Here is a 12,946-nt window from a genome sequence, read left to right as displayed (position 1 = left end):
AACATTTTGAGGTCAATAGGGAGGGCAGGCAGAGCCAAGATACAGTTCACAGTATTTGAGCAGAAAAGGCATGTTCAGAGATTTTTTGTGCAGCACCACCTTTACTCATCAGGACCACAGCACATGTAAACATCCAGACTGGTTTGATGAAAATGATGGGAAAATTCAAAAGGCACTGAACAAAAAAAAGTTTTTTTAAATGGCCAACCAATAGTTTATTTTCTCCATCTCTAAGAAAGCCACATTTAACACCAAGAATTAAATGCAAGTTGAACTTAGAGAAGTGCAGGATTCTTGGCTTAGTTAGGAGGCAGATGAGATTCAGTTTCATGCTGATGACATTCTTAACAGAGCAGACTGCAGCCCAGCTGAAACCACTGACCATTTACCTCAGGTCATACTCAATCCTCTAGTCATTCCCCAATTGATGGGCATCCCTGCAATTTTCAGATCTTTACCATGAAAAAGAGAGCTGCTATAAGTATTTTAAAACATAAGGTCTTTTTCTTCTTTCGTAATCATTTTGAGAAACAAAGCTACTAGCGGGACTGAGAGGTCAAAGGGTATGTATGTATATATACATGTGTACATATATGTGTGTTTATACATATATGTATATATGCCTATATATATTTATATACATATATACATACACACACACACACATACACACATAAATACATGGTTTGGGGACATAATTCCAGATTCCTCCCCAAAATGTTTGGACCAGTTCACAATTTCACCAACAATGAATTAGTGTCCCAAATTTTCCACTTCCCCTCCCATATTCATCACTTTCCTCTTCTATTCTTCTATCATTTTAGCCTCATAGATCTAACATGATATGAACTGTTTTAATTTGCATTTCTCTAATCAATAATGATTTAGAGCATATTTTCAGAAGTGTGAATAGTTTTTATTTTGTCATCAGAAACTACTTGTTCCTGTCCTTTGACTATTTATCAGTTGGGGAATGACTCATATTCTTATACATTTGAAGTTCTTTATGTATTTAAGATATGAGATCTTTATCTGAAAAATTGTCTATAAAATTTCCCCCCAAATTTCTGCTATCCTTCTGATTTTGGCTACATTGGGTTCATTTGTGCAAAACGGTTTTAATTTAATGTAAGCAAAAATTATTCATCCTGTACCTCACCATGCTTTCTATCTCTTGTTTATTCATAACTTGTTTACTTCTCCATAAGTCTGAGAGTTAATGTTCCATGTTCTTTTAATTTCTTATGAGATCTCCCTTTATATCAAGATTATGTATCCATTTTGACCATTATTTGTCTTGGTATGTGGTGTAAGATATTGATCTATGCCCAATTTCTGCCAGGCTACTTTCCCTGTTTCCTCACAAGTTTTACCAAATAATGAATTCTTCTCACAAAAACTTAAATCTTTACATTTTATAAACACAAGGTTGTTATAATCATCTGCTACTATGTATTATATGTCTACTCTGTTCCACAGTTCTACCTTTCTATCTCTTAACCAATACCAGATGGTTTTTTTTTTTTTTTACTGTCAGTTTATTTTTATTTATTCTATTTTTAATTTATGGAAGAGTTTCCATTAAAGTATAATAAAAGAGATTACTGCGTATGAAACAGGAAAAATATATACAACTTGTTATTCCTTTTAAATATATAGTTATGCCATTACTTACACACACACACACACACACACACCCTAAAATCATTCTATACATACTTCTGTTTATCCCTTTTTTCTCTGGATGCAGATACAGTCTTTCTTCATAGGTTGTTTGTAGTCAATTTGGGTGTTTACAATATTCAAAATGACTTATTTGATATTTATATTTCAGATGATCACGTTCATCATTTCTTTTATAGAACAGCAGCACTCAATCACAATCACATACCACAATTTGTTCAGACACTGCCCAGTTGATGGGGATCCCTCCAATTACCACTTCTCTGGCACCATAAGGAGAACCGCATTTTTTTTTGGAACTAATAGTTTCTTTTCCTTTTTCAGTTATCCTCTTTAAAATAGACCAAGTGGTGGTACTGCTGGGTCAAAGGGTCTAGGCAGTTTCACAAGTCTTTGAACATGATTCCAAATTTCTCTCCAAAATGTTTGGATCAGTTTAGAGTCCCAACAACGAGTTATATTTCTACTCTGTTCCACTGACCTACCTTGCTATTTCTTAGCCAGTGTCAGTTTTGAAAATTACTTTCTCATAGTAGAGTTTAAGATCCAGAATTGCTAAACCTTTCCTTTACGTTATTTTTCTTTGGTTCGTTCTGGCAGGTGTGCTCTCAGGTATTTTATATTACCTGAAGCTATTTTAAATGCGTATCACTTGATATCTCTTCTTGCAGGGATTTCTTGGTAATATATAAGAATGCAGATGATTTATGTGGCTGAACGTTATATCCTGCTTCTTGGCTAAAATAATTGTTTCAACAAACTTTTTAGTTAATTTTTGGGTATTTTCCAAGTATATCATCATATTATCTGCAAAAAGAGATAGTTTTATCACCTCCTTTTCCATTCTGATTCCATTTCCTTCTCTTCTCTTATTGCTATTCTAGGATTTCCAACACAGTATTGAATAATATCGATGACGCTGGGCATCCTTGTTTCACTTCTGATTGTTAGGAAGGCATCTAGTTCAGCCCCATTATAAACAGTGTTTGCTGATGGTTTTAGACAAATGCTTTTTATTAATTTAAGAAGAAATCCATATCTATACTTTTGAGGGTTTTTAAAATCTATTTTAAAAATCTATTTACTATTTCATTTTTCCTCAGTTACATGGAAAATTAATTAACATTCATTTTTTAATACTTTTGAGTTTCAAATTCTCTTCCCTTCCTCCCACCCTCCCTTCAAGGATTCTTAAGTAGAAATGAATGTTGTATTTTAGCAAAAGTTTCTTCTTCAAGCTATTGACATATTCATATGACATTTGTTACTTTTATTACTGATATAATGAATTAAGTGAATCATTCAATTAATTCAGTAATTTTCATTATGTTAAACCATTCCTGTATTCCTGGTATCAATCCCAATTGTTTATGATCTGGAATCTTTGTAATATATTGTTTCAATCTCCTAGCTGGTATTCTATTCAGGATTGTTATATGCATATACTGAAATTGGTCTGTAATTTTCTCTCTTTTTTACTCTTCCTGGTTTAAATGTAAATACCATATTTGGTTCATTAAAGGAGTTTGTAGTACCCTTTCTTTTCCCATTTTTCCAAATCATTCATTCAATACTGGAATTAGTTCACCTTTAAACGTTTGTTCGAATTCCCTTGCAAATCCATATAGTCCTCATGCTTTTTTGCTTAGAAAGCTCATTTAAGGCCTATTCAATTTTTCTTTTCAAAAACAGGTTTATTTATTCCATTTCCTCTTCTGTTAATCCCAGGAGAATAAGGTTCCAGGACTACCAGCTCTCCATTCCTCCCTGCATAATTAGAGTAGAGAAGATGGAGTGGGAAACCAAAGATTCAGAATGCTGGAAGGTTATGTTGAAAAGGCAACATTGATCTGGGAGGAATAAAGTATGGAAGACATTATGATCAGCCAAAGGAAATTCAGAGTTCTTGATCATGGAAAAGGAACTTAATAAATATTTGTTGACTTGACAGGGCTCATTTGATGGTGCTCTGCTCTGCTAATTCCCCTTAACATGGAGTGGTCATCGAGGTGGTAGGGCTGCATCATTCCAAATTCCCAAACACTTTTCTTTTAGGAATTACACCTCCTTTGGTCACAGTTATTGGGGAACTAGCTGCAGTGGGAATGCTTTATGGGTTCAAGTATACAGGATTTCCATTGTGCCCTTGGAAAAAGGACATTTTTTATACTTGTCATCTAACTGATTTAGCTGGCTTTCCAAATATAAATCTGAAATAATAAATGCTAGCTTATTTATTGGCCAGTCTTGGATTTCTTGATACAGTTTTACCAATATTCTCATGGAGTAATGGACAGATCATCTTCTTTTGATCCTATGTTACTTTCCCCCCTTTTAATAGTTAGTTATTCTGAAATTTACAAAACTCAACAAATATGCATATTTCCACATACAAAGATTATTGAGGGTTTACCCTTGTCCTCTGCTCAGACCTTCAGAAGGGACAAGTTGGTGGTGTTACGGAGTGAGCCTGGAGCTCATATCTGGCCTCAGAACCAGAAACAGTGACTCTGGGCAAGTCACTTAACCTCTGTTAGCCCCAGTTTCCTCAACTGTAAAATGGGGGCACTAGAGAGGAAACGGTGAACCATTCCAGTATCTTTGCAAAGAAGATCCCATTAAAATGGCATGACACCATATGGCCCAATTAATAGTAGATGAGGTCAATTCCATCTGTCCAACAATGTACGGGCTGGATTTAACACTCACCACTAAATGTGGAACTCACTCCTATGGAAGCTTGATTTCACCAGCCTCATGAGCAGTAACAGTTGTACATGAGGTATATACGTCCTGCAACAGCAGGGACATGACTGTGAGGTCACGTGTGCCCCCTTGGGAACCCACCTGGGCAGGAAATCCCTTAAGCAGCTTGGGGCAGCTTGCTGTTTCCTGAGCCTGCCCAGGCTACACTTGGAACAGTCTGGGGTCCCCTGCTCTCCTGTATTCCCGCAGGTGCTCCTGTCCCCTTACAGGAGACCCCTGTTCAGACTCTGCTTTGAGGGAGGCAGCAACTAAAAACATTACCAAATAAATAAGCACGTTATTTACTATTTCTATTATTTTTATTTACATGTGGGTATTCTTTCTGACCCTATTATTTTATTTTTCCTCATACCTAAGGGCAGGGAGGATGGAAATGGTCGGAGCACTGAGGGGGAATCAGGACAACTCACCTCCAATCTGGCCTCAGATACTGTCTCACTGCGGCCCTGGGCGGGTCATCTGCACAATGGGCTGGAGAAGGGGCTGCCAAGCCCCTCTGGTGTCTCTGCCAGGAAAACCCCCGGCGGGTCAGGAAGAGCCGGCCATGACTGAGAGAGCTGGCCAGCACGGGCTCCTCCCCTCACACGCTCTATACCGTAACCTAGAATTAGTCTGTTTCCATCTGGCGCTTCTTCTCCTTGGGCCTTACCTCACTCCCAGCTGGGCCTCTAGCAGTTCCCTCCACAGTGACCGGATGTCAGGAGGAAGGCCGGGCGGGGAGGAGTAGGAGGGAGTTCAGCCGCGGCCTGGTTGGGCCCAGGCGGCGGACCAGGGCTGGACGGAGAGAGGTCAGGGCCGGACGGAGAGAGGTCAGGGCTGGACGGAGAGAGGTCAGGGCCGGACGGAGAGAGGTCAGGGCCGGATGGGCCGATCACTGGCCCGCAGCAGTTGGGCTGGAGACGAGAGGGCAGCGAGGCCCGGGGCTGCGGGCGGACGGAGACGCCGTGGCGGCGCTCAGACTCAGCAGGCCCAGGGTCCGGCCTATCTTCCCTCGGAACGATCCGCAGGCCCTCGGGAAGCCACGTGGCCGGCCCAGGCTCCTTGCAGTGCGACCGCGCGCCCCCTTCTGGCCGTGCGAGGAGTGAAAGGGCGACAGCAGCTCTGGTCCTGGAGGCGGGAGAAGCAGCGTCCCACCGGATACCGAAGGGCTCCGGGGCCAGCCTGGCTTCCTCTCTGCGGGGCAGGGAGAGAAGGCCGGGGGCGGGGACCCGGCACCTAGAGAGAAGAACAAGGTCAGCTCAGCTGACAAGGGGGCGGGGCGGATAGGCAGGCCTGGCCTCTGATTGGCGGGTTGCGCGGGAGCCGATGACTCTGATTGGCTCTAGCTCCTGCCACAGTGAGCCTCTGAGAGGCCTATTCGCGCTCTTTACCATTCTGGGACCGGAGCGCCGCGGAGCGTGGGAGTAGGGGGCGTTGTGAACCCGGGGCGGAGGAAGTAGCTCCGGTCAAGGGTGTGGAGACAGTTCTGTGGAGGACCTAGCTGCGGAGAGGAGCCCCGCGCCAGAGGGCACGTGGATCCTGACGGGGAGACTGAGCATGCGCACTGACTACACCAACCCATTTGTCTGAGAGCGAGCGAGGTCGGGAGGAGTGTGAGAGCAACCCGGGAGCATGCGCCGAGGCTGGCTAACTGCACTGAGTGTAACCTGACACTGACAGCGAGGGGAAGGGACTGAACATGCGCAGAGAATGGCTAACGGGACAGCATAACCTGAAAAAACTTGACAGCAAAGGGATGAAACTAAGCATGCGCAGAGGCCGGCTGAGGAGACTGAGCATAACCTGAAACTGACAGAGAGGGGATGAGATTGAGCTTGTGCCAAGGCTAATTATTGATCTCGTGAGTGGGCATCGGGGAAGAAAAGCAGACTTTTTGGGGGATCCTGAAGGTAGGTCTGGGGTGCAGACCTCAGCAGTCAGTTGAGCTGCTGAAAATAGACAGAAAAGTGGCTGGGCGGAGGAGGTAGGGGAGCTAAGCCCCGGGCCTCATGGGGGCGTGGAGCCCCCCACCTCCCCCGACCCAGGCTGTGTTGGTGAGACCCTGCAGACCCGGGGTTGCCCGACTTTGATTAGAAATCGCCTGGTCTCTGGGTTTTCAGCCTCCTCTCTCTCCTCCCTGGCGCAAACGTTTGTTTCCTGACTCCAGGCTCCCTTATTCCTTGACCCTTTCTGTGCCTCCTGCCTCATCTCCACCTCCTGGCTTCCTTCAGGTCCCAAGTTCCAATCCTGTCTTCAACCAGGAACCTTCTGTTCCTGACCCCCGCGCCATGCCCTCTCTGTATTGATTATCTCCTATTTATCCCTTAGAAATCCTGTTTGTGTTGAGTTCTGTTCCTATGGTCTTCTCTATTAAACTGAACTCCTTGAGAGCAGGAACTGTGTGTGGGGGCGGGGGGGGTGGTGGTGTAGGAGGTTTGAGACCAGACTTCTGTAATACTCCTCACTGTTATTTTTTTCTCCCTAGCTTTGTTTTCTGAGGTCACTGTACACAACTAGACTAGAGAAAAGGAGCAAACAGCTCCTGGGTTCCCAACTAGCAGGGACAAAGTGAGTCAGTTTTCTTTCTCTGTGTCCTGCTGTGTCAGTTCCTACAGTCCAAGTGTCTCTTTTCCCAGAATCTCTTTTTGCAGTGTCTGTTTTCCCAGAATCTCTGAGCCCCAGCCCTTTCCTCTAACAGAACCGAGCCCTCCAAGACAGTAGTTGCCCTGTGCATATCCATGTTATAGGGGAACCTGATGACTGTTTCCATGTGCTCTTCTGCCTTCTCTTGTTCTGTGCCCTTTCTCATGCTTGTGATGAAGACCCATCCTTCTCTGTCACCTTCACCCTATCTCTCTTGTCTTCTCCTTCCTCCCAACTCTGATTTCTGGTCTGAAGTACTGAAGCCATATCCTCATGACTCTCCCAGTTTCCAGTTACTATTCCTCCCCATCCAGCATGTATTCACTTATCAACATCATTGTCTCCCCTTCACCAGACATTCCAAGCTGTTCTCAGAGTGACCACAACTTACCTCTCTCAGCTTATATCCTGCTATTCCCAACCAGAAAGCTGTGCTCTCACTCATCCTCCTGTTTCCCCCAGAATGTCCTCTCTCCTTTCAGGATCTGCCACTTCCCTAGAGCAATGTGATGTAATGGGATGGATTTGGCAAACCTAGGCTCAATCCTGGATCTGCTACATTTTATTTTTTATTCTGAGTTTACACACCTAAAAAGAGAAAATTTTTCCACACACCCAGCAGAACACAAAAAGGTGATTGGATAGAAAACCATGAATTTCTATTTCATACTTTTGATTTTATTTTAAAATATAGAAAAAGTTCCACATTACTTTTACAACTCCTTAGCATATCTGTACTTCATTCTGAATCTTCTTTTCACTATTGTTGAGCCCTCAAACCCCTTCCTTCATAAAGAGCAAGTGAGGGGGGGAACCTTTTATCAAATAAACATATATAAGCAAAATGTGTCCACCCAGCACCCATGTCCAAAAATGAATATCTCTTTCTGACCTTAGGTCCATCACCGTTTTCTCAGGAAGTTGACATCATGACTCCTTATAGGTCTGGTGGAAGCATTGTTGGTCACTACATTGATCCACATTCTTAAGTCTTTGGAAGTTATTCTTCTTTATGATGCTGCTTTCCTTGTATAAAGTATTCTCCAACATTAGTTTATATTTCTCAGAAATAGTCTCTTTCATCATCTTATGGTACACCGTAATGTTCCATTACAGTGATACACCACAATTTGTTTCAACCATTTCCAGTTGTTGAAGAGCAAATCTAAAGCACCATTGAAATTCCAGTTCTTTTCATTTCTGTCCTTTCCCTTTACATCCCCTCTTTGAGATCAGAAAGTTTGTTTGTTTGAGATTCTACACTTATATGTCCTTACTCTTAACTCTCTTCACCCTTCCCTCTCTTCACTCCTTTCCTGGTACTCCAACTGTGCGTGCACATGTGTGTGTCTGGCCATGCACACGTTCATCTCTCCTGTGTCCATTTCAGTTCAGGATGAGATTCATCTGTTGTCTGCTCCCTAACTTCTGCATATTTTTCTACTTAGCTCTTCATGCATTCCCACAATGGGAAATGATGAGTTCTACCCCTCTTTCTCCTTCTTTTCTCATGCCTCTCCTTCTATCCTCCCTTCTCTGTACCATCTTCAAATCCTCAGAACAAAACAAATTCCCTTAATTTGCTTTGAAAACATGAAGGTTCTAAAGGGTGAATTCCTTCCTTCCTCTCACTATAGTATCATGTATAGCATCCTCCATTTGCTCAAGTAGATTTATGGTTTCCAGATTCCTCTGGATTATTGCATTTGTATTGCAAAGTTTTGACTCATCCCCAGTCTTTCATCAGAAAAACTTGACAGGTCTGTTTTTCTTATGTAGAATTTAGATTAGCTTTGTTGGGTAGGTCATTCTTGGTTATAAGTCTCTCTCCCTTTTACCTTTGGGGATACAGACAGTTCTCAGTTGATATAAGTGGACCATTCTACAGACCTTCTCCCCTTCAAGGCTCTGCATGGCCCCACAGCCTGAGCAGCTCTCCCCATCACCACAGTGGGGCAGTTTCAGCCACTGGAAAACCGAGGACCCCTGGCAGGTTGCTGCGTAAGCACTGCTGCTACTTCCACTGCTGATGCTGATGCTGCCCCTGACACTACCACTAGCCTTGATGCAACCTATTGGGAGCTGGAGTCAGAGCCCAGGCCCAGGGTGGGGTCCTTCTGGGAAGTCACATTTACAGGAAAATGTATGGGAAGCAAGAACTGTCTGTATGATATTTCAAGATCTCCTGTGGTTTTTAGTAGAAACTGGCATGTCTTGTGTGAGCCTGAGACCGGCTCTTTGGTACTTGTGCTACTTCTTTTGGGATACGTGTCCAAGTGTTTCTTTGATGCAGGAACTCTAGCTTTTTGTTATGACATTCCTGGGGGTTTTCTTTCAGGAGGTGATCAGTGGATTCTTTCTGTTTTCACTTTTCTCTCTGACTCTAGTGGTGTGTGGACGGCAGGAAGAGAATTCAGCCCGAATGTTTAAGGAGACAAGTGAGTATTCCAGAAGGGAGGAGAAGGCCAGGTGGGCAGGTGGAGGGGAAGCTGTCACTTAAAACGCATTCCAACCTGGCCCCAGTCCACCTGTCATCCTCAGACATTGCTTCTCTTTCTTCAGTTGAGTTTGGCCACAGTGGCTCTCTTGTTCCTTCCCTGGGCCTTTTCTCTGGCTGTGCTCATGCCTAGAAGTACTCAGAGCCATCTCTGTCCCGCCAGAATCTTATGTTTCCTGATGCTTTCATTCTTAGGCCTGTCCTTCTGTCCCTCTGTGGCTATTGGCTCTTATATCTGTCTATCTTGCCTCCTCCAGTTTTAAGCTCCTGTAAGGCAGGGACTATGTTGTGTCATTGGCACCATACACAGTATTTGGAACATAGTGATGAGAAAAAGCATTTGTTAAACACCCGCTATGTGCCAGTGCTGTGCTGCTGTATTTTGTCCTTCATTCTTCAAGAGGATCATGACATTGGGGAGAGACTTGCCAGTGAATTGGATTTAAGTGAGGCAGGGCTGGGCAAAGCCACCAGCCTCACTTTCTCTTCCAGAGTCATCTGGTTCCAGTGGTAAGCTATAGATCAGAACAATTGGAGATGGCCCAGTCTGCAGTGGGAGAACTTGTCCTCTTTAAGCTAAGGTCTTTCCCAGGGCTCAGTTTGTCTGAGGCAATGCCCATTCAGTAATTAAGGCTAGGTAAGAAATGAGGCAGAGAATGGCTTCTTTTGCCTAGTTAAGAAAAAAACAATCTGGGAGGGGATGATCCTCAAGATCTCTGGCCAAAACTGAAACAATTGCTATTTACAATCCCTTTGAACCACCAAAGCTAAAATAAAGACCAAATGAGGCTTGGGCTGGGCCCTATTATTGGCCCATCCATGAGAGTCAGAGTGATTTGGGCTTAAGGCATGGTCCTTAAAAGAAATCTAGCCTGTAAACCCCAAGGTATCTTGTGAGGTTTCAGCACTGTCCTAAGCACTTTACAAATATTATCTCATTTGATCCTCACAGCAATCCTGGGAGGTAGGTGCTGTTATGATGCCTACTTTACACTGAGGAAACTGAGGCAAACAGGGGGTTTGCCCAGGATTACACAGCTACTAAGTGTCTGAGGCTAAATTTGAACTCAGGTCTTCCCTACTCTAAGCTCTGTTTTCTATCCACTGTACCATTGAGCTCCTTCTCGTGGATCCTTGATCAATGCTGATAGAATGATTGAGAGAGAAGAATTTGCCTGTTATGGGAGAAAAGAAAACTGATAATTCAGGGAAAGATATAGTAAGGAATGATCCAGGGGCAAAGGGAGCAACATTTACAAGTACCCGAACTACTAATTTTCTTTTGTCTCCTCCCCCTTAATACATCTATGGCTCCCTGTTACCTTGAGGATCAAACATCATTTTGCTCTTTTTCACCCTTCAACATTTGGACCCTACTTACCAAAATGTGCTGTAGCACAGTGCCAGCAACATTAGTGCATTAGTGTGCCTGTCTTCCCACAGCCCCTCCACCACTGATCATTCCCATCTTTTGTTATTGTTGCCCATTTGTTTCTGTTTTACTTTGTATTTCTCCTATTAATACTGAGTTGGAGCATTCTTTCCTGTTGCTACTGGTAGGTTGCAGTTCTTCTTTTGAGAATTTTGCGTGTGTGTGTTTGTGTGTGTGTGTGTGTGTGTGTGTGTGTATACAGACAAACAGACAGACACATAGAGAAATAGAAAGATATCAGCTAGGATAGAGCACTGGACTTGGAATCAGGAACACTCATCTAGATGAGTTCAAATCCTAAATCAGACACTTATTAGCTGTGTGACCCTTGAAAGCATTTGTCAGCATGGCTGAGAACATCATGCTAAAAAGCATGGGAGCAAGCACATAGCCCTGTTTTACTCCATTGGTGACTGGGAAGGGATGAGAGCATTGTCCAGAACCCAGGCAAACTTGCCATCATAAAATTTATGTATAATACTGATGAACTTCTCCTGGCAACCAAATTTTGAAATAGCTTTTTGTAAAGGCTACAAGACAAGACCAAAGTGGAGGGAGTGTTGGTGCATGATTTTCTGTTTGCAGATGATTGTGCACTCAATGAAATCTCTGAAGCTGAGATGCAACAAAGGATGGATTAATTCTCTATTGCCTTTGCTAATTTTGGCCTAATAATTAACAGCTAGAAAACACAAGTGTTCCATCAGCCACCACTGCACCACCCATACGTGGAACTATCCACAACAAATGGAGAAGTTTTGAATGCTGTGGATAAGTTCACTTACCTTGGTAGTATACTTTCCAGGGATGTACACAGTGACAATGTGGTTGATACATGCATTGCCAGAGCTAGCTCAGTGTTTGAGAGGCTCTGAAGAAAACTTTGGGAGAGAAGAGGTATTAGACTGACTACCAAACTGAAGGTCTACAGAGCCATTGTGCTGACCTCATTGTTGTATGCCTGTGAAACATGGACAGTCTACCAGCACCATGCCAGGAAACTGAATTGCTTCCATTTGAACTGTCTTAGGAAGATTCTGAGGATCACCTGGCAGGATAAGGTACCAGACACTGAAGTTCTTGCTTGAGCTGAACTGCCAAGGATTCAAACTATGCTTCAGAGAGAGCAACTCTGATGGGCTGGCCACGTTGTTCAAATGCAAAGTGTATGTTTGCCAAAAAGATTATTTTATGGAGAACTTGCATGGGCCAGGCTATCACGTGGTGGCCAGAAGAAACGATACAAGGACACTCTCAAGGTCTCTCTTAAGAACATTGGATCTGAGTGTGCAACATGGGAGACACTGGCAGAGGACCACTCAACATGGTGTGCCCAAATCAGAAAGGGTGCTGTGCTCTTTGAGCAAAGCAGAACTGAAACAGCATAAAGTGAATGCAGGATCCACGACTTTGGGATATCCACCCCAAACATTCACATGAACTATCTGTGCCCAACCTGTGGTAGAGCATTCTGAGCTCCTATTGGTCTGATCAGTCACATTTGAAAACACTGAAATTTCACTTTACCATGGTGATGTCATTTTGGTCCTCTTTGAAGATGAAGGACAACAACCAACCAGCTGTGTGACCTTGGGCAAGACACTTAACCCTATGTACCTTGGTTCTTTATCTGTAAAATGAGCTAGAAAAGGAATTGGAAAACCACTCCATTATCTTTGCCCAGAAAACTTCAAATGTGGACACAAAGTTCGATGTGACTGAAAAGACACAATAACTGTATATGTACATACACATACACATATGTGTGATTATATACACACACCACCTTTAGGGAGTTATCCATAAATTGTGAACACCAAACTTTTACATTTTCAATCAATGCGCAAACATTTATTAAGTGCCTACTATGTGGCAAGCACCATGCTAAGGCCTGGGGACACAAAAGGAAGCAAAAGACAGGCCCTGACCTTAAAAGGCTTATAATC

At 43.3% G+C, this 12,946-nt stretch overlaps 1 protein-coding gene across 1 annotated transcript in view; it reads right to left on the bottom strand.

The window, feature by feature from the left end:
- Positions 1–5,806, bottom strand: part of LOC140508303 (uncharacterized) — a 50,015-nt gene extending 44,209 nt beyond the window's left edge. The window contains exon 1 of the mRNA XM_072616116.1: positions 4,860–5,806. The gene's annotated coding sequence lies outside the window, so the exon portion shown is untranslated. The remainder of the gene's footprint in view (positions 1–4,859) is intronic.
- Between the last annotated feature and the right edge of the window lie 7,140 nt (positions 5,807–12,946).

The sequence above is a fragment of the Notamacropus eugenii genome, chromosome 5, assembly GCF_028372415.1.
Source record: "Notamacropus eugenii isolate mMacEug1 chromosome 5, mMacEug1.pri_v2, whole genome shotgun sequence".
Taxonomy (NCBI): Eukaryota; Metazoa; Chordata; class Mammalia; order Diprotodontia; family Macropodidae; genus Notamacropus; species Notamacropus eugenii.
Note: the sequence above shows the minus strand (reverse complement) of the source record. Positions and strands in the feature narration are given on the sequence as shown.